Source organism: Hyperolius riggenbachi, chromosome 11, assembly GCF_040937935.1.
Source record: "Hyperolius riggenbachi isolate aHypRig1 chromosome 11, aHypRig1.pri, whole genome shotgun sequence".
Classification (NCBI taxonomy): Eukaryota; Metazoa; Chordata; class Amphibia; order Anura; family Hyperoliidae; genus Hyperolius; species Hyperolius riggenbachi.
The window spans coordinates 158627992-158649015 of record NC_090656.1 but is presented as its reverse complement, the minus strand read 5'-3'; the positions used below and the strand labels follow the sequence as shown (position 1 = coordinate 158649015).

The following is a 21024-nucleotide window of genomic DNA, read 5'->3' as shown; positions in this document are numbered from 1 at the left end:
ATGAGTATTATTATTGCAGTGTAGGCAGTGGGGGGTTTACATTAGGCTCCCTCAAGCACTCTACATAACAGTTGTTACGGAGCACCAAGACCTCCCAAGGATGGCTACTATGTCCAAGAGGTGTAATTAGCTAAGGGGAGCAGTCTGTTAATGGTTACAGCTAATCAAAGCATGCAAAGAGGTGATCATTACCAGTATAGCACTAAAACAGCTAATAAAGTGGTGAAAGGGGGGCCCCTTCGGTCCAGGGGCCCTGGTGCACTCGGTCGCTGCCTCTGCTACGCCACTGAGTGCAGGGTAGTTTTTGGGCTAAATAGCTCTGTCTGGTTGTATGTAAACATACCCCCTTCCCCCATAGGTAGCCACCGAAGCCCCTAGTGTTTGGTAGCAATGTAAGAATCCCTATGGTGCCCCCCTCCCTTATCTAAGGGCTTATTTCCACTGGGAGCCATGGCCCCATTCTGCTGCTAATCTGCAGCCCAATTCGCTAAGCTGTGCTATACACAGCTATAGTTATCCGTATCTGTGTGCTGCTGAAATCTGCAGCATGCTGTCTAGATAGGCAGCATTTCCCCATGCAGCTCACAAGCAGGGAAACTCTGCAGATTTGTCCTCAGTGGAAATAGGCTGTAAGGCCTGGTGCACACCAAAAACCGCTAGCAGATCCGCAAAATGCTAGCAGATTTTGAAATGCTTTTTCTTATTTTTCTGTAGCGTTTCAGCTAGCATTTTGCGGTTTTGTGAAGCGTTTTTGGTGTAGTAGATTTCATGTATTGTAACAGTAAAGCTGTTACTGAACAGCTACTGTAACAAAAAACGCCTGGCAAACCGCTCTGAAGTGCCGTTTTTCAGAGCGGTTTGCGGTTTTCCTATACTTAACATTGAGGCAGAAACGCATCCGCAATCCAAAATCTGCAGCAGCCCGGGAGTATGCGTTTCTGCAAAACGCCTCCCGCTCTGGTGTGCACCAGCCCATTGAGATACATTACCCAAGTGTATCCGCACCCGCAAGCGGATTGCAAACCGCAGCCGAACCGCTCTGGTGTGCACTAGGCCTAAGGGCTCGTTCACACTAGGGGCGTTTTCTGTCTTTTTTCAAGCACAGGCGATTTTTAAAATCGCCCACAAAACGCTTGTGCAAAGAATCTTTATGAGAAGGTTCATATCAGCGCGGTACATGCGCTGTGCGTTCAGCGAAGCGGTGCCTGTACCATTTTTGGGGCGTTTTTGCTATAATGGAAGGTATAGAAAAAGCGCGAAACATTCACAAAACCACTTTATGCTGCAAATGCGTTTTTTCTGTGTCAAAGAGTTCACTTCCTGACTTGCACCAGGGAGTGAATTACAAAATCGATCTGGAAAAGCGCTTTTACCAGAAACTCGGCATTTTTACAAAACTGCAGCGTGCAGTGGAGCACCGGGTGGGGAAAATAAAAGATTAAAAAAATGCAAAACGCTGGCGGTTTCATTTTTAGGTGTGAATGAGGCCTAAAGCGAGACCGCCGTGGGACACATGAGGACGGGGGAAGCCTCGATAGGGTCCAGAGGCTTCCCCCTACTGAGGTGAGTACCCCCCAGGGGAACTTTTTTCCGTTACAGAATCTCTTTAAAATAACATTCCAGCACTTTTCCACTGAGGAAGTACTGAAAAGTCAGTGAAACATAACTATCAATGTTATTTTTGAGAATTTTCTTGCTTTTCAGGTAGCTTAATTTAATTGACAAGTTTAAAAATATCACCTAGGAGAGAAAAAGTTAATTGCATATGGGCCATCGTGTCCCCACCTTTAGGGCCCATACACACTAGCGCTTTTCTGAGCTTTTTGCGATTGATTAGGGTTTTTTAAAATTGCTCCCATTCACTTTCATTAAAATTGCTGTAAAAATTTCGGGAAAATCGCCACGATTTTGCAATCGCGTACACAAAAATCGCGGCGATTTTAATGAAATTGAATGGGAGCAATTTTTGAAAATGCGAATCAATCACAAAACGCTCAGAAAAGCGCTTCTAGTGTGAATGGGCCCTCAGGCCTCTTTTCCACAGGCAGTTGATAGGCAGTGAAATGCCTATTAAACTCTCACAACTGCTTGCTGCTTCCTGGTAACTGCTGACTGCTGCCTGGCAACTGCTTGCTGAGCACACACTTCAACTGCCCATGGAGGCCTCAAAGTGCAAATATTATGCCCCTCACAAAACATGCTGATATGTCCAGCACATGACTAGGGATATGTACGTGTGCAAGATTCTCTTTATCATACATTTACACAAAGAAAATGGGATATGCAAATGTTTGACTGCTGGGCCCAGTACCGGTCAGGGTGTGGCAATGAATACAGCAGGCAGAAACTGGGGACTATGAGGCCTCATTCCCATTGCGTTCCAATAGCGTGTCCGTTCGCGTTGACAGTTTTTTGAGGCATTTTTTTTCCCTTTCCCGGAGCTTGGGTGGGCGATGTGTTTTTGTTAAAAATGCTTTTCTAAGCGCTTTTCCAGAGCGTTTTTTTCATTCACTCCCTGACGCAAGCGAGGAAATAAACTCTTTGATCCGGAAAATAATAAATACAATGTATTTATTCTTAAAAACGTGAACGCAATCGCTGCACAAAGCGGTTTTGTGAGCGTTTTGCGTTTTTCCTATACCTTCCATTCAGGGCAAATCACCCTGAAAATGGTCCATGCAACGCTTACGTAAACTGACAGCACATGGAACGCCCTAATCTGAACTACACCATAGGAAAGCATGGTGTAGCCGCTTTCAGGGCGATTTTGAAAAATCATCAGCGCTTAAAAAAGTCCAAAAGCGTCTCTAGTGTGAACGAGCCCTTAGAGATGGTCTATGAAATGCAAATTTTCTCCTTCATGCAAATTCAGTGCATCTTGGAATTAGACAAATCCAAGCTTACAGGAAGGGTAGGAACACACTAGGCAGAATCGCATATGCGTTTTCTATAGCACATAGTGGAAAGTCTGCCTAGTGTGTTCCTACCCGAAGTGCATTTGAATGGCCTAATTCCAAGCTGCATACAATTTGCATGCAAGCTGAAATTATTATCATCTCATTGACCATCTCTAATGCTACGTACACACATGCGACAACGATCGTTCTTTGAGAACGACGAACGAACTTTTAATTGATGAAAGAACGACCTAAGTAAAGTTAGTTTTAAAATGTGTGTAACGATCTGATCGTTAGAACGAACATTACATCACGTAAAACAACGATTGCGCTTGCGCATAAAAATGAGAAGTTTCATGGAGAAATAGCGAAATGCGCATGTCAAGCCTAGTACGACAGACCGTTTCCAACGATGTACTACTTAATTTAATAAAATCACACTGTACCTTTTTATTATCAGAATCCACGGAGGACGTCCTGCCCGTCCTCCGCTCCGTCCCGCCATCAATGCAGGATTTTCCGTTCCCCTATGGCTTGGCCCGACCCCACCGAACGGGTCGCATCGATTCCACCTGTAAGATGGCCGCCGCCATGCTCCGCGGCTGCGCAGTACGCTTTGCCGCTAGCGCGACTGCGCAGCCTGTTGCCCGCCTTCCGCCGCGTATTAGGTCCCGGCATGCTCCCCAAGTGTAGGGCAATAGGCTGCGCAGTCGCGCTGGCGGCAAAGCGTACTGCGCAGCCGCGGAGCATGGCGGCGGCCATCTTACAGGTGGAATCGATGCGACCCCTTCGGTGGGGTCGGGCCAAGCCATAGGGAAACGGAAAAACCTGCATTGATGGCGGAACGGAGCGGAGGACGGGCAGGACGTCCTCCGTGGATTATGATAATAAAAAGGTACAGTGTGATTTTATTAATTTTGGCCTCGGAAGTCCTTTAAAAACAGTCCTTGAGCTAAGATAAATGGATCGGATCCTAATGGAGGTGAATGGATCCTATGTTAACCAATAGGATCCATTCACCCATTAGAAAGCATCCGTTCGGCTCATTGCTACAAATGGACCGCAAGTTTGGGTCTGCAGTGATTTTTCCGGAACTATACTGTCGCATTGACCACATGCAAATGAAATGGAGGGTCACAAATGGAAAACTGATGCCTTTAAAAACTGATCCATTCCATGGATCAGTTTTTGCATGGATTAGTTTTTCATCCGTGCAAGTGCATTCAGATTTTTAGGCTAGGAATTCTTACATAATTTGCATCTGATTTGCATTCAAGGCATTGTATTTTATTTAGCTCCTGTGGGGTTCTGCATGCCTCTGTTGGTTTTCATTACATTTGCAGCCTATGAGCATTGTCAATTGTTTGATGTCTTTTTGAAAAAAATGTGTATACCATTTATGACTAGCAGCACTAGGTAAAAATTATGTTTTTATTGCTAGACTAGCGGTAGGTCTGCCCGTGATGGTCATGGGAAAGTCTAATAGGGAATGATTTGTGCGGAAGCTAATGCATAAATAATATGTGCTGTACCTGTTTTGAATGCAAGTTGTGTAATTTTGGCCATATTCTGGAGCTTTGCACATCTATGCTGGTAATTAAATCGGGTACGGCCTCTGTCTGGAAGCGCTGCCATTGTCTGCTGCTGTACAGATTAGGTAAGTTGCCCAATGTTTCCTGCTGTACAGATTAGGTAAACTGCCCAATACACTTACACATACACTTACACAGGAGCCGGGGGGACAGAGGGGAGGTAGCGGAAGCAGGTGGGGTTTAGCGGGCACACTGCACACATAAATGCAGGGAATCCATAATGTGGCGGTGGTCGGCAGTTCGTATCAGCGGGCGTTCGTAAGTCGGGTATTCCCTGAATTCGCCGTATAAGATGCAGGGACTTTTTCTCCCCCTTTTTTGGGAAGAAAAAGTGCATCTTATATGGCGTGAAGTATATAAATACATAATAATAATAATAATATGGTACCGGAGGACATTAGACTATGACTAGGGTAGGATTAGGATGCCGAGGGACCTCGTAGGCACGTGGGGTGGGGTGGGGGGCTGAAGCCCCAGGTAAGATTCAGTTTATCTTCTCTGTTCAGGTTCCCTTTAAAGGGAACCCAAGGTGAGAATGATATGGAGGCTGCAATATTTATTTAATTGTAAACAATGCCAGTTGCCCTGTTGACCTTCTGGCATTCAAAGTGTCTGAGTCAAAACCCTGGGACAAGCACAATTGTTAATCCAGAAAAACCCGAGTCAGAGTACCTGATCTGCATGCTTGTTCAGGTCTATGGGTAAAAGCATTAGAGACACAGGATCAGGAGGACTGCCAGGCAACTGGTATTGTTTAAAAGAAAATAAATATGGCAGTCTCCATATCACACTCGCCTCTGGTTCCCTTTAGGCAATAGCTCTAACCCTTCCCAACCTCCATGCAGCTTGGAGACCCCTGATCTACACACACAGGTGAATCCAATTATGAAAAAGAGTATTTAAGGGGGTCAGTTTTAAGTTTCCCTCCTCTTTTGTTTAATTTTCTCTGAAGAGTAGCAACACGGGGGTCTCAAAACAACTCTCAAATGACCTGGAGACAAGAATTGTTCACCATCATGGTTTAGGGGAAGGATACAGAAAGCTGTCTCAGAGATTTCACCTGCCTGTTTCCACAGTTAGGAACATATTGAGGAAATGGAAGACCACGGGCTCAGTTCAAGTTAAGGCTTGAAGTGGCAGACCAAGAAAAATCTCTGATAAACAGAAGTGACGATTGGTGAGAACAATCAGTCAACACACAGACCAGACCGTTCAACCATTCGGCGCTCTTTACACAAGGAGATGCTGTATGTGAGAGTGATGCAGAGGAAGCCTTTTCTCTGCCCACAGCACAAACAGAGCCGCTTTAGGTATGCTAAAGCACATTTCGACAAACCAGCATAATTTTGGAATAAGGTGCTGTGGACTGATGAAACTAAAATTGAGTTATTTGGGCATAATAAGGGGCGTTATACATGGAGGAAAAACAACACAGCATTCCAAGAAAAACACCTGCTACCTACAGTAAAATATGGTGGTAATTCCATCATGCTGTGGGGCTGTGTGGCAAGTGCAGGGACTGGGAATCTTTTTTTTATTATTAAACTTGTTTATTGATCAAGTCAAAAATATAAACAAACATAGCTTTGATACAACATGTATCAAAATGCACAGGTATAAAACAGATGATACATAATACAATTACAGGCCAATATTGAGTTATAAGATATGAATATCAAAATCGGAATATAAACGGTAATGTCCTTTCAAAAAAGAAGTGAAAGACTTAGGTTAGATGCAGCGTTCTATATTCAATCCAATTATCCTACACACTATGAAACTTATCAAAGCTTTCAATGCTCAAATAGTAAAGCCTATCAGTTAACATAATAGTATCTAATCTATCTCTAACCGACCGAATGTCTAAACCTGTAGATTTCCAACAGAGAGCAATGGGCTAGTGGGCTGCCAGCAACATATAGTTATAAAATTTGGAAAATTGTTTAGGAATCGATGGATTATGAGCATATAACAGGCATAGTATTCCTGTAAGAGTGGGGCGAACTCCCGAGACTTCAAAAAACCAATTGTTGCCAGTTATCCCAAAACCGTGATGCGGTGGGGCAATCCCAAAAATATGGGAAAGAGTACCCAAAGCTCCGCAACCTCTAAAACATAGGGGGGAACTATTAGGAAAAATTCGATTAAGGCGAGTGGGTGTATAATACCATTTCATCATGAGTTTGACCATTGTATCCTTCAATATTGAAGAGCAAGTGACAGAAACCACAGTGGTCCAACATGAAGTCCATTGGGCATCATCAATATCAATATGTATCTGCAGGTCCTGTTCCCATGCTCTCATATAAGACATTGAACCAGTAATAATTTTTGATAGCAACAATTGGTAAAGTAAGGATATAGTACCCGGCTGTCTAGTACCCTTATCATACATGGATTCAAATGTAAGGGGATCAGATAAGGAGTAATGAGGAAACTGGGATCGTAAAAAATGCAGAATTTGGAGATTCTCATCCCATGGAGCATCTCTACCAAACTGAAACTGTTGAAATTATATGAACCTGCCCCCCTGCCAAAACCTATTTGCGGTAACCAATCCTTGACTTTCCCACCAACCAAAAGCCCCAGAGTTAATAAGTGCTGGCTTAAAATGTGTATTACCTAGAAAAGAAAGTTTAGGAGAAGGGGTTCAAACTAAGTTAAATTGAGAGAGCACCCGGGTCCAAAAGCGTAATAAATGGGCAACGACTTTATTTAACTTAGAGATATTTTGAAGCATTTCAGGAGAATTATTATGAATAAGATAGGGGAGCCTAAATGGCTGAACTGATTGAGCCTCAAATTCCCACCAGGGAGGATAAGAGGTAAGACCCCAGTGTAAGATGTGATTTAGGCGGGCGGCTAGGTGATAGTGCCATAGTAATGGAAGTCCAATTCTTCCCTGATTACGATGCCTATATAAGACTATAGCCCTCACCCGAGGTGTTTTTTTTGTCCCAAATGAATTTATTAAAAGTGAATTGGATGGGTGCCAAATTACATTTAGTTAGTGGAATGGGTACCATCCGAAAGGCATATAAAAGTTTAGGTAATAATATCATTTTACAAGCAATTACATGACTTAACCAAGAGGTTTTAAATGAGCTCCAAGTTTTAAGTATGGAAGTAACTTGTTGAAATAGAGGGGGGTAATTGGCTTCAAACAGCTGGTGGAAAGAAAGGGTTAGGAAAATACCTAAGTACCGTACTTTTTCTGCCAAATAAAATCGAAATTAGCTTCCAAAAGTTTAATTGCATGGGGGGGCAGGTTCACAGGCATAGCAACAGATCTGGATGAGTTAATGGAGAGTCTCGCTGTGATGATTTGCTCAGCTGCCTGTGCAGGCAGCCAGCCTTTTGACCATTGTGTAGGTTTGCATGCTGCAGTACTCTGGAAAGAACAGCTTCTGTCAGTTTTGCAGCTTGTGCTTGCAGAGGAATTTGCATATGTTGTCATGCAAATTGCCTGGCCACAGTCATTGGAGGCGTGTACTATAAGTACTATGTCTTTCCCACAATGCTTCGCTGTTCATAAGGATTTCGTCCTATGTAACACTCCTGGTGGGGTGTCAGCCTTGCTCTCTGTTTGAACATCAGCTTAGAGTAATTCCTAAGTCTGCGCTAGGCAGATTTCCCTAGTGCTGTTAGGATTGTATTATCTGTATTGCCTGTTCTGTCTTGTCTTGCCTGTTTGCCATTGTCCTGTCCCTATGGTGGTTGACAGGAAATGGTTCTGATCTATGTTCTTGGAGTATAGCTGGTGCAGCGGTTGCTACCAGCTATCTCTTCTGTTCTGTCTTCTGGGATCGCGCTAGCTACTTTGTGCTAGCGCTGGGGATCCTTCTGTTCTGTCTCCTGGGATCGCGCTAGCTACTTTGTGCGAGCGCTGGGGATCCTTCTGTTCTGTCTTGTCGGTCGCGATTGCGCTGTCACCAGCGGCGGTTGATAGCGAATCGTTCTGTCTTGCTGAGATCGCACTAGCCGCTAGCGTTAGCGGCTGTGGATCTTTCTGATCTGTGTTCCTGCTTGGATCACACTTGCTCTGGCGGAAGAGCGGTGGATCCTTCCTGCCTAGTTCTTGTTTTTCGTGTGTCTGTCTTGTCCGCTGCGCTTGCTACAGGCTCGGTGAGGTAACCGTTAAGCAAGCGCTCGCGTCCCCTGTTTCATGTTTGTCTGTTTATGGTTAGTTAGGCGTGCTTGTCTCTATTGTGCTTATCACGTGGAGATCGCGCATAACCGCGTGCACTGTTGCGAATGAGTGCGGTGTTCGCGGTTAGCTAGCGGTTGTTATTTTCCGTATCTCCTTATTGTATTTGCTGTGCCTTTGCTACCCTCGTATTCTTTTCTGTTCTGCCTTGTGTCTTGTCTGGCGATCGCACCTCTCGCGATCGCGTTCCTATTTCATATCTGCTGTTGTGTGTGTGCGGTTGCGGGGTGGCGACTGGATTGGCACACACACATACAACCTGTCCCTTTGCTCATTCTCATTCGCAATCGCTTCTCTTGCGATTGCGTTCTGCGTTTTGTACAATTCCTGTCTGGCATTTGTGGAGGTACAGAGGATTGGTTCCTCTGCACTCCCCAGCGCCATCTGCCGACAGGAATTTTCCCTCTACGGGTGCGTAGCACCTTTTGCTGGGTTCCTGCAAATTATACGCTTGTGGAGGATTTCCGCCGTGTCAGCGCACACGTTGTGCGCTGATCACGGGGAAAGTTCCACAATCGTTACAGTATGAACAGCCCAACCCAAAACCCCAGTGTAGACGGAAATTCCGATTTGTACGATTTTGTCGAGTTTTGGTCCTGTGTCTTTAAGAGCTTTAAAAGGCTTAATTCAGAGACCAAGGCGGAATTTCTTTCTGAATGTGTGAGGTTTTGCCTGAATCCCACCTTTCAGATTTCTGATCCGTCCACGTCGGCTCTTCTGTTTGCCTATGTGCTCTTAAAAGACGATTTGTTCACCTGGGCATATAATCTGTTAAAAATCAATTCTTGGAATGGTAATCTGTATGGCCTGGTGCACACCAAAAACCGCTAGCAGATCCGCAAAATGCTAGCAGATTTTGAAACGCTTTTTCTTATTTTTCTGTAGCGTTTCAGCTAGCGTTTTGGGAAGCGTTTTTGGTGTAGTAGATTTCATGTATTGTTACAGTAAAGCTGTTACTGAACAGCTACTGTAACAAAAAACGCCTGGCAAACCGCTCTGAAGTGCCGTTTTTCAGAGCGGTTTGCGGTTTTCCTATACTTAACATTGAGGCAGAAACGCATCCGCAATCCAAAATCTGCAGCAGCCCGGGAGTATGCGTTTCTGCAAAACGCCTCCCGCTCTGGTGTGCACCAGCCCATTGAAATACATTACCCTAGCAGATCCGCACCCGCAAGCGGATCGCAAACTGCAGCCGAACCGCTCTGGTGTGCACTAGGCCTATCAGTTGCTTGCAGAGATATTCTCTCACTGGTTTAAACTGCCTGGCTTACCACCTGCTCTGATTGAGTGTGTAGCTGCTGATAAGTCAGCTGATCTTTCCCTTCCATGCAAAACTTTTCAGTATGACAATCAGTTCAATGTGTCTGTTGCCACTTCAGGTTTTAAACAGCAGACATGCAAAGTGGCGAAAAAGAGAAAAACTAAAAGACGCAAGCATCGGAATAAAACACTTCCTATTGATGTTTGTAATGATGTTTTTCCGTCTCTGGCTTTTTTGCCCCAATCCAAAGCTTATGTGGATCCTGCTATAGGTAGGATCGCACACTACATTAAAGCAGTTAAAAAATCTGTTCTTTTTCCTGAACTCCAACCCTATGGAGATTATCTGGATACTGGCCTGTTTGAACCCCCATTTGCTTCCTGGGATGTTGGGGCCTTGCTGGAGGAATTCGATTTTGATTGGAAAGCCTTTTGCGATTTTTACATCGCAAAAAGCGAAGATGTCTTGAATGCTTGTCTTGACTCTATGTACCTTCTGATTGATTCCGATGAATGTGACAAGGATGATGTGGATCTGGTGATCTATGTATGGCAAACGATTTTGGATGAGTTGCACACACACCAACTAATTGATTCCAATAAAGAGACATCGTTGTCGGATGATTGTTCCTGCCTTTCTGGGGTAAAGCATGTAAGTCTTGACTTTGTGCAATCTGAAATAAATGAGTGTGCCGCTGTGGTTGATTCCTGTGCGAATCCTGAAGGATTCGCTCCTGACAGTGTGCAGTTTGAATCTGTGCGATCTGATGCCTGTTTCTCGGATGTTCCTGCAGATTGTGATCGGCATGAGTCTGCCGGTTTCCTCAAGGATGTGTGGGATCCTTTGTCATTTAGAATCAGATCTTTGAGATCTTCCGTCTGTGACCCTGCTATGGGGAAAAGTTCTCGACTATGCAGCGTCAAAAGTAAATTTAATATGCCTAATAAAGTTTGTCCTGTTGATGTCACTATTTCTTCTGCATATGAGTCTCTGTCTCACCCTGTTCACACCTGTAAGGGCCCGTTGCCTGGGGACAGTTGCTCCAACGTTTCGGTCCTAGATGCCTGGCAGTCTGCTCCGCAGATCGCGGAGGTTTGCGCTATAGAAGCCTCAGTTTCACAACCTAAAGTGAATTTTGATTCGCAGGTTTTGCGTTCTGATTCCTCGGATTCGACATTGTTAGCCGAATCTAAGAGTGAGACAGCGCTTCGGTTTTGCGAATCTGATGCTGAACCCTCTTTGCCTTATTCAGAGACGCTTTCTCTGAACCTGCCCTGTACCATGAATAACAATTTGATGTCCAATCACACTGACATTTGTGAGTCCCTTTCTTGCTCTGAGGGAAGTTTTGACTCTCCACCCTGTACTCTGGATGAGTCAACATTGCCTTGTACAATATCTCCTGCCCTGCCCCTAGAGGCTCGTCTAGGTATTGCTGCTATTTTTACTTGTTTTTCTGCAGTTTTGGAGTTTAAAGGGATACTGTAGGGGGGGTCGGGGGAAAATGAGTTGAACTTACCCAGGGCTTCTAATGGCCCCCCGCAGACATCCTGTGCCCGCGCAGCCACTCACCAATGCTCCGGCCCCGCCTCCGGTTCACTTCTGGAATTTCAGACTTTAAAGTCTGAAAACCACTGCGCCTGCGCAGCTGCATCCTCGCTCCCGCTGATGTCACCAGGAGTGTATTGCACAAGTCCAGTATGGTCTTTGGTCTGCGCAGTATGCTCCTGGTGCCATCAGCGGGAGCAAGGAGACAGCAATGCAGGCGCAGTGGTTTTCTGACTTTAAAGTCAGAAATTCCAGAAGTGAACTGGAGGCGGGGCCGGAGCATCGGTGAGTGGCTGCGCAGGCACAGGATGTCTGCCGGGGACCATTAGAAGCCCCGGGTAACTTCAACTCATTTTCCCCCGACCCCCCCCCTACAGTATCCCTTTAAAGCTAGTTTGACTGCCACACAGAATTCTGGGTACAGTGAGAATGAAGTTAGGGAGTCAGTGTGTGTTCCAGTAAATATACCTGTACATTCCCCTCATGATGATGAGATCCAGTCTCAGGTTATGGTGGAACCATTCCTGGGACATCTGCCCTGTCCACAAAATAAAGTTCCAGTTTTGCCCTGTAACATGGATAGTTCAGAATCCTTCCTAGAAAACTTGAAAAATGATGTTCCTGAGGTCTTGTTTGATGTTCTGGAGGTCTCCGAGTTCCTCCAAAAGGGTGCAGAACTTGTAGGAGATGTCTCCTGTCCCCCAAGTCTTTCTGAGGTGTTGCCCTCTTCCGTAGGCATTGCTGCCTTGCTGGCTACCTTTTCAGCTCTGGTGGAGCTTCAGTCATGTGTAGTCAATGATGATATTACAGTCACAGAAATTTCCGAATTTGAATCCGAGTCTTCTTTTGAAAGTCCAGTGCTTGAGACCATTGCTCGTGATGATTCTCTGCCCAGTTCTGGTTTTGGTTTCCTCGTGCTGGACTCTGAGGTTGGCAGTTCCCCGACTTGTCCTGAGGTTTCTCCTGTGCTGGTGTACCCCAGTGTGCTCTGTGACCCAGAAAGCCCAAGTGTGCCTCGGTTACCAGCATACTCAGATGCTTCCTCGGTGGAGACATGCTCTGATTTAGCCTGCCTGCTTGCATGCCCAGAAGTGGTCCCTGAAAGTCTTGATCTTGATGGGTGTCCTCGTAATTCTGAATCTAGAATTGTCATTGGTTCCATGGGGGTTCTTGGTAATTCTCCATGTGAGCCTGGTGATTGTTCTGCCCTCTTGGGATCTCTGTGGAGCTTCAAAAGGTTCTGGGAGATTCCGGGAGAAATTTTGCTTGGTCCCCTGGATAAGATCAACAGTGGCTTTTGTGTTGTAAGGGACACTTCGAACAGGTATTGTGGCAGGTTTGGTATTTTCGGACGCTCCTTGGAAGGTGGTGGGTATTGTCTGGAGGGTGTCGATGGCTTCTTCTCTGGCGGTCACAGTCCTGATGGGTGTTATACTGAGACTGGTAGTACTGATGGGCATGTTTCGGTGGCTTCTGTTTCCGATGAGGTCGGTTTCGGGTGGACTGACTCTGGAATTGGACCTTGTCGGGCTGCCCCGACCTTCATGAGTCTTCAGTTTGAGTCTGTTGCTAATAGCAGTTTTGAGGGTCGTCTGGAATTCGACCCTGGAGGGGGGGGGGGTACTGTGATCATTTGCTCAGCTGCCTGTGCAGGCAGCCAGCCTTTTGACCATTGTGTAGGTTTGCATGCTGCAGTACTCTGGAAAGAACAGCTTCTGTCAGTTTTGCAGCTTGTGCTTGCAGAGGAATTTGCATATGTTGTCATGCAAATTGCCTGGCCACAGTCATTGGAGGCGTGTACTATAAGTACTATGTCTTTCCCACAATGCTTCGCTGTTCATAAGGATTTCGTCCTATGTAACACTCCTGGTGGGGTGTCAGCCTTGCTCTCTGTTTGAACATCAGCTTAGAGTAATTCCTAAGTCTGCGCTAGGCAGATTTCCCTAGTGCTGTTAGGATTGTATTATCTGTATTGCCTGTTCTGTCTTGTCTTGCCTGTTTGCCATTGTCCTGTCCCTATGGTGGTTGACAGGAAATGGTTCTGATCTATGTTCTTGGAGTATAGCTGGTGCAGCGGTTGCTACCAGCTATCTCTTCTGTTCTGTCTTCTGGGATCGCGCTAGCTACTTTGTGCTAGCGCTGGGGATCCTTCTGTTCTGTCTCCTGGGATCGCGCTAGCTACTTTGTGCGAGCGCTGGGGATCCTTCTGTTCTGTCTTGTCGGTCGCGATTGCGCTGTCACCAGCGGCGGTTGATAGCGAATCGTTCTGTCTTGCTGAGATCGCACTAGCCGCCAGCGTTGGCGGCTGTGGATCTTTCTGATCTGTGTTCCTGCTTGGATCACACTTGCTCTGGCGGAAGAGCGGTGGATCCTTCCTGCCTAGTTCTTGTTTTTCGTGTGTCTGTCTTGTCCGCTGCGCTTGCTACAGGCTCGGTGAGGTAACCGTTAAGCAAGCGCTCGCGTCCCCTGTTTCATGTTTGTCTGTTTATGGTTAGTTAGGCGTGCTTGTCTCTATTGTGCTTATCACGTGGAGATCGCGCATAACCGCGTGCACTGTTGCGAATGAGTGCGGTGTTCGCGGTTAGCTAGCGGTTGTTATTTTCCGTATCTCCTTATTGTATTTGCTGTGCCTTTGCTACCCTCGTATTCTCTTCTGTTCTGCCTTGTGTCTTGTCTGGCGATCGCACCTCTCGCGATCGCGTTCCTATTTCATATCTGCTGTTGTGTGTGTGCGGTTGCGGGGTGGCGACTGGATTGGCACACACACATACAACCTGTCCCTTTGCTCATTCTCATTCGCAATCGCCTCTCTTGCGATTGCGTTCTGCGTTTTGTACAATTCCTGTCTGGCATTTGTGGAGGTACAGAGGATTGGTTCCTCTGCACTCCCCAGCGCCATCTGCCGACAGGAATTTTCCCTCTACGGGTGCGTAGCACCTTTTGCTGGGTTCCTGCAAATTATACGCTTGTGGAGGATTTCCGCCGTGTCAGCGCACACGTTGTGCGCTGATCACGGGGAAAGTTCCACAATCGTTACACTCGCAAAATGGGATAACAGCCTAAATAAGTTAGGTAAGGTGATAACCAACCTGGAAAGAAATAAGAGAGTATCGTCAGCATAAAGTGCAATTTTATGCTGACCATCACCATAACCATGAATATCTGGGTGCTGCCGAATAGCAGCCGCCAGAGGTTCCATAGCCAAGGCAAAAAGCAGGGGTGACAAAGGGCACCCCTGCCTAGTACCTCTTTTTAAAAGGATGGGGTCAGAGACTGCCCCAGGTATACGAATAACAATGGGGGGAGCAGTATATAAAGCCGAAATTGCTGTTGTAAATGAACCTGTAATACCAAAACTCTTCACAGAAGTTAACAAATAATTCCAATTCACAGAATCGAAGGCTTTGCTAATATCTAGGCCTAACATGAAGCAAAGTAACAGCCAATCTAACATTATCATACCCCTATCTGCCAGGAATAAACCCAGTTTGATTACCCTTAATTAGGCTGCCTATATGATGAGACAGCCTGGAGGCGAGAATTTCACGTTGTTATTAAGTACAGAAATGGGGCGAAATCCACCAGGGGAGGAATGATCAACCCCTGGTTTAGGGATCAAAGTGAGGTTTGCTGATAACATTTCAGGGGGGAAAGCAGCACCTTGCAAAATAGAATTATATAGAGAGGAAAGAGGTGGAACCAAAAAATCTGCAAACTTTCTAAAATATTGAGATGTAAACCCATCAGGACCCGGGGCAGTAGAAGGCCTCAATGTTTTAATAGCCTTACGTACCTCCGATTCATAAATCGGGGAATTTAAAGCCTCCATCTGCTCGGGGTCCAGAGAGGGCAAATTGAAGCCAGCAAGCCAGGCCTCCAAAGCCGTCCCATCTACATTAGAGACATGACCAAACAGGTTAGCATAATAAGATTCCAAAAGCTTCATTACCTTAGAAGGAAGGCATTCCATTTTACCCTTAGAATTACGTAATCTAAATGAATGAGGTGGCTTATAATAATTGGTAAGCTTCCTAGCAAATTGTGTAGAAGGGTTATTACCATACAATAAAAAGCGAGCCCTAGAAAACTTAATTGCTTTAAAGAGACTCCGTAACAGAAATTGCATCCTGTTTTTTATCATCCTACAAGTTCCAAAAGCTATTCTAATGTGTTCTGGCTTACTGCAGCACGTTCTACTATCACCATCTCTGTAATAAATCAACTTATCTCTCTCTTGTCAGACTTGTCAGCCTGTGTCTGGAAGGCTGCCAAGTTCTTCAGTGTTGCGGTTCTGCTATGAACTCCCCCTTCCAGGTCCCTGTATGCACACTGCCTGTGTGTTATTTAGGATTAGAGCAGCTTCTCTCTTCTCTCTTATCTTTTACAAGCTGGATAAATAGTCCTCTGAGCTGGCTGGGCTTTCACATACTGAGGAATTACAGACAAGGGCAAAGCTGTTTGCAGGAAGAAACGAGCAGCCTGAAACTTCAGTGCATGAGAACAGGGGGAAAGAAACACACAAATAATCTCTTGAGATTCAAAAGGAAGGCTGTATACAGCCTGCTTGTGTATGGATGTATTTTCTATGTGTGGACATACTGTACATCAACCTACTTCCTGTTTTGGTGGCCATTTTGTTTGTTTATAAACAAACTTTTTAAAACTGTTTTTAACCAATTTTAATGCGGCGGGGAGCGGCGAAATTGTGTCAGAGGGTAATAGGAGATGTCCCCTAACGCACTGGTATGTTTACTTTTGTGCGATTTTTTTTTTAACAATACAGATTCTCTTTAAGATGAGGTTGGGAGAGAGTCAAGCTCCAACCGTTTAGTAGAGATAAGCTGAGCAATGACTGGATTCAGGTTCTGAAAATGCCTCTTGTATAAAAAATCAAGTTCACGAGTTAAATTCAGAATCCGTTCCGATCTCTGTCTTTTTAAATGAATAGCTTTTTTAATAAATATTCCACGAATCACAGGCTTATGAGCCACCCAACGAAGATAATCCTGTGAGTCATTGAATAAGAAATATTCTTCCAATCCGGAAGCGATCTCGAATCTGCTAGATTGGTCAACAATTAAACTGTCGTTCAGGCGCCAAAAACTAGGATTGTATGGGAGCCCAATACCTGTTAATGAGACTGACAAAATATGATGATCAGACCAAACACAGCTATTAATTTTAGAAGCATGAACATTGGCTGACAGAACTGGTGTTAAAAAAATATAATCAAGCCTAGCATATGACTGACTGGGATGAGATAAAGAGGTATATTCTCTACAGCCAATGTTGCATGCCCTCCAAACATCTATTAATTGGTTTCGAAGCAAAAGAGAGGTAACATTTTTAGGAAAACATTTGGCAAATGGAGATAAAGTAGTACGGTCTAAGGCAGGATTGGCAACAGGGTTGAAATCACCTGCGAGGATAATGTGAGATTAATAAAATGTGTCTAAGATAGAAGAAAACTTCTGGAAAAAAGCAGACTGAGACGTATTGGGGGCATAGCAATTTATCAAAGACACCTCCTTTCCCTCAAGGACACCTTTTAAAATAAGGATTCTACTCTTGGGGTCGACAAAAGAGGTTTTCAAATCAAAAGCCAAACTATTATGTAAACGGATAGCAACTCCCCTAGCTTTTTTATCAAAGGTGGTGGTGTATGCTTGTTTGAAGGATTTGTAAAAAAATTGGGGCACTTTTCCTGGCACGAAATGGGTCTCTTGTACAAAATAGGATACGGGCTCCTAACTTTTTGTATTGCTGGAATGCCTTCCTTCGTTTAATAGGTTCATTTAAGCCTTTCACATTAAAGCCTTTCACATTATGACTAATAATTATAAGATCAGCGGACATTATAAAAATAATAGAGATCTGAAATCAACTGACTAAACTCAATATTAGAACCTACTGCCTGTGCAAACATGACGATCAATATAAGAGTATTATAATAAACTAATGAACAGTGTGTAATGATCCGCTCAGCTGGCTGCACAGGCAGACAGCTGATTGACCATTCCTTATGTCTGAGAGATGCAGGTCTCTGGAAAAGAGACCTGGCTTCATCTTGCAACTTTCAGAGCTGCTTTGCTGAGGAATTTGCATACATGCAAAGTACCCAGCTGGCTCCTTTGAGGGCTGGCACTATAAAGACCTTCTGCTGACCAGAAGGCTTTGCTGGTCATAACAGTTTGTTAAATCACTTCTGGAGTGTCAGCCTTTCCTGTTGGATTGTTATAGTCAGCTTAGAGTAATTCTGGGGACTGCACTAGGCAGCTTCTCTAGTGCAGTTAGCCTGCTTATCTGTTTTGTCAATGTTATCTCTCTGCTGTGATTGTCCTGTCGCCAACGGTGGTCGATAGGAAATCGTCCTGTCTTGCTTGGACCGCACTAGCCCCTAGCGGTAGCGGCTGTGGATCCTTCTGATCTGTTATCCTGTCCCTGAACCCGGATCGCACTCGCTCTGGCGGTAAGAGCAGTGGATCTCTCCTATCCTGTCCCTGAACTTGGATCGCACTCGCTCTGGCGGAAAGAACAGTGGATCCTGTTAGCTCTGTTGCTTTACCCGGATCGCACTCGCTCTGGCGGTAAGAGCAGTGGATCTTTCCTATCCTGTTTCCTGTTCATCTGTCTGTCTTGTCTGATACGAACGCTTGCTGTAGGCTCGGTGAGGTAACCGTTAAGCAAGCGCTCGCGTTCTCTGTTTCGTGTTTGTGTGGCGGGGGTTAGTTAGGCGTGCTTGTCTCTGTTGTGCTTAACACACGGAGACCGCGCTGTAAACGCGTTCGCTGTTGCGAATGAGTGCGGTGTTCACGTTTAGTTAGCGTTTGTTATTTTCCTTATCTTCTCATTGTATGATTTGCTGTGCCTTTGCTACTCTCGTGCCCTGTCTTGCTTAGGCCTTGTGTCACCTCTGGCAATCGCCTCTCTCGCGATTGCGTTCCTACTTTGTTTCTGCTGTTGTGTGTGCACTGTCGCGGGTTGGCGACTAGATTGGTGCACATACATACATTCTGTCTCTGTGCTCATTCTCATTCGCAATCGCTTCCCTTGCGATTGCGTTCTCACTTGGTTTCCTCTGTTGTGTGTCCACCGTCGCAGGTTGGCGGCTAGATTGGTGGACATACATACATTCCTCATCTGTGCTTATTCGGTCTTGTCTCGCTGTTAGCAATCGCCATCTCTTGCGATTGCCTTCTCACCTGATCTTCATGGTTGTGTGTTCATCGTCGCAGGGTGGCGACTAGATTGGTGGACACACATACCCTCTGTCGCTTTGATCTCTCTCTTTCAGGGCTATCTTGCCCTGCGTTTCTTCCCTTCGTACAATTCCTGTCTGGCGTCTGTGGCAGGGCAGAGGATCTGTTCCTCTGCACTCCACAGCTCCATCTGCCGACGGGAATTTCCCTCTACAGGTGCATTGCACCTTTTGCTGGGTTCCCTCAAGTTATACGCTTGTGGAGGATTTCCGCAGTGTCAGCGCACGTCCTGTGCGCTGATCACGGAGAGAATTCCACAATCGTTACACAGTGCATATGAAACTGAAAATGCAAACACAAAAAATGGGCAATAATTTCACCTCCAACACTCCTTGAACGGCCCAGGAAAACTCTGCATGGAGTAGTAAAGGTAAGTATGTCCAATTAATAAATCTCCAAGCTGAGGGGGGGGGGGGGTGTCATAATACCAGGTATGGTCAGGACGGCACATGTACTGTGCAGCTTAACCTATTTTGGTTCCTGGACGTAGAAACTACGTCCAGGAACCATGTGCGCTACCGCGCACTCCCGCGGACGATCGCGTGCGTGCACGCGCACTCCCGGCCGTGGATTCGGTAGCCACGGAATCAATGTATCGGGCTATGGTGCCCGATCACTGATTCCTCTCCCCCGCTGAAAATGCGACTCTCGGAAGCTGTGCTTTTTCTGGCCGTTGCCTCCTCCCTTCGTCACTCTAAGCGTGTGTTACGCTTAGAGTGACGTCATGTAAACAAACTCATCAAAAATTAAAACTACAACTAAAAGTAAAAAAAATTAAAAACAACACACAATTACATTATAAAACTATAGTTTACATCCCACCCTCCCAAAAATACCCAAATAAAATGTTTAATATAAAAAAAAACAACATTACAATAAAAAAAAAAAAAACACATGTAAATATTTACCTAAGGGTCTAAACTTTTTAAATATCAATGTAAAGATGAAATATTTATTTTTTTTATTTTAAACTTGTAAATAGTGATAAATGCAAAACGGAAAAAATGCACCTTTATTTCCAAATAAAATATTGTCGCCATACATTGTGATAGGGACATAATTTTAACGGTGTAATAACCGGAACATATGGGCAAATACAATACGTGAGTGTCCATTACACACTCCAATGAGTTCTGGGTCACCATGAGCTTGCTGGTTAGTCTGTACCTCTCGGATTTACAAGCCCTACTCCATAGAGCCAAATTAATCCATGCCATGCACTGATGAGGATCAAACAATCCGAAACAGTCTGTATGCATGTTGGATTATTATGGCTCTGTACAAATTAACAAGCTGACACATCATTGCATTCCAGCGGTTCTGGAGGTGTGTTTAGCTTCTAAGGGTACAATGGTTAATTTGCATATATTCAGCAGTGCTGCTCTGGGAGACATCTCAAGCTCACTCCAACCTGAATTATAGCAAATTCTTTCTGTTTTAGGAAAGCAAACTTTTGTTTATTTTAAAACTATAATGGCTGAAAACTGAGAAATAATGATTTTTTCAGTTTTTTTCTTATTCTTCCTGTTAAAATGCATTTACAGTAAAGTGGCTCTTAGCAAAATGTACCCCCCAAAGAAAGCCTAATTGGTGGCGGAAAAAACAAGATATAGATCAGTTAATTGTGATAAGTAGTGATAAAGTTATAGGCTAATGAATGGGAGGTGAACATTTCTCAAGTGAAAACGATGGAACGCGAATGGGTTAAAAAAAAAACATTAAAAAATGTAGTAGTGAAATGCATATATCGGGCGATATCTGTACAAATGAAAAGTTATTCAATTGTTAGAAGGACCAAAGCAGCCAGGTCAGTGCCAAGACAGCAATGTCAATGGAGAAACCCCTATTGGGAACGAGGGGATGAATGCTGCGATGTAGATCGAGGTGATAGGTGCTGCGACGTAGATTGAGGAGATTGCTGATGTGACCAAATCGGAGAGACATCAGGTCTGGGTGGGGATGCACGAGATGAAGATGAGCGAGTTGGGGATACTCTGGAGGAGTTCCGCGACAGGCCTAATTTTCCGAAGATATCCAGACCCTCAGCAGGAGAAGTAGCAGATAAAATCGTGCCATTGTGCGGGACTAGCAATTTAAAGGGGAAGCCCCATCTGTAGCGAATCTTCGCTTTGATCAGCTCAGCAGTAATTTCTTTCATAGCTCGTCTGCGATCCAATATAAGGGGAGAGAGATCGGGAAATATTTTATATGTATGACCTTCAAAAGACAGCTCCGGTTGGTTACGGGTATGCGCTAGAAC

General features: G+C 45.0%; 2 protein-coding genes across 2 annotated transcripts in view; one reads left to right on the top strand and one right to left on the bottom strand.

The window, feature by feature from the left end:
* Positions 1-21024, top strand: part of LOC137538187 (uncharacterized) — a 146424-nt gene that overhangs the window by 1181 nt on the left and 124219 nt on the right. The window lies entirely within an intron of this gene.
* LOC137538188 (microtubule-associated proteins 1A/1B light chain 3C-like) overlaps positions 1-21024 on the bottom strand; it is a 182355-nt gene that overhangs the window by 153142 nt on the left and 8189 nt on the right. The window lies entirely within an intron of this gene.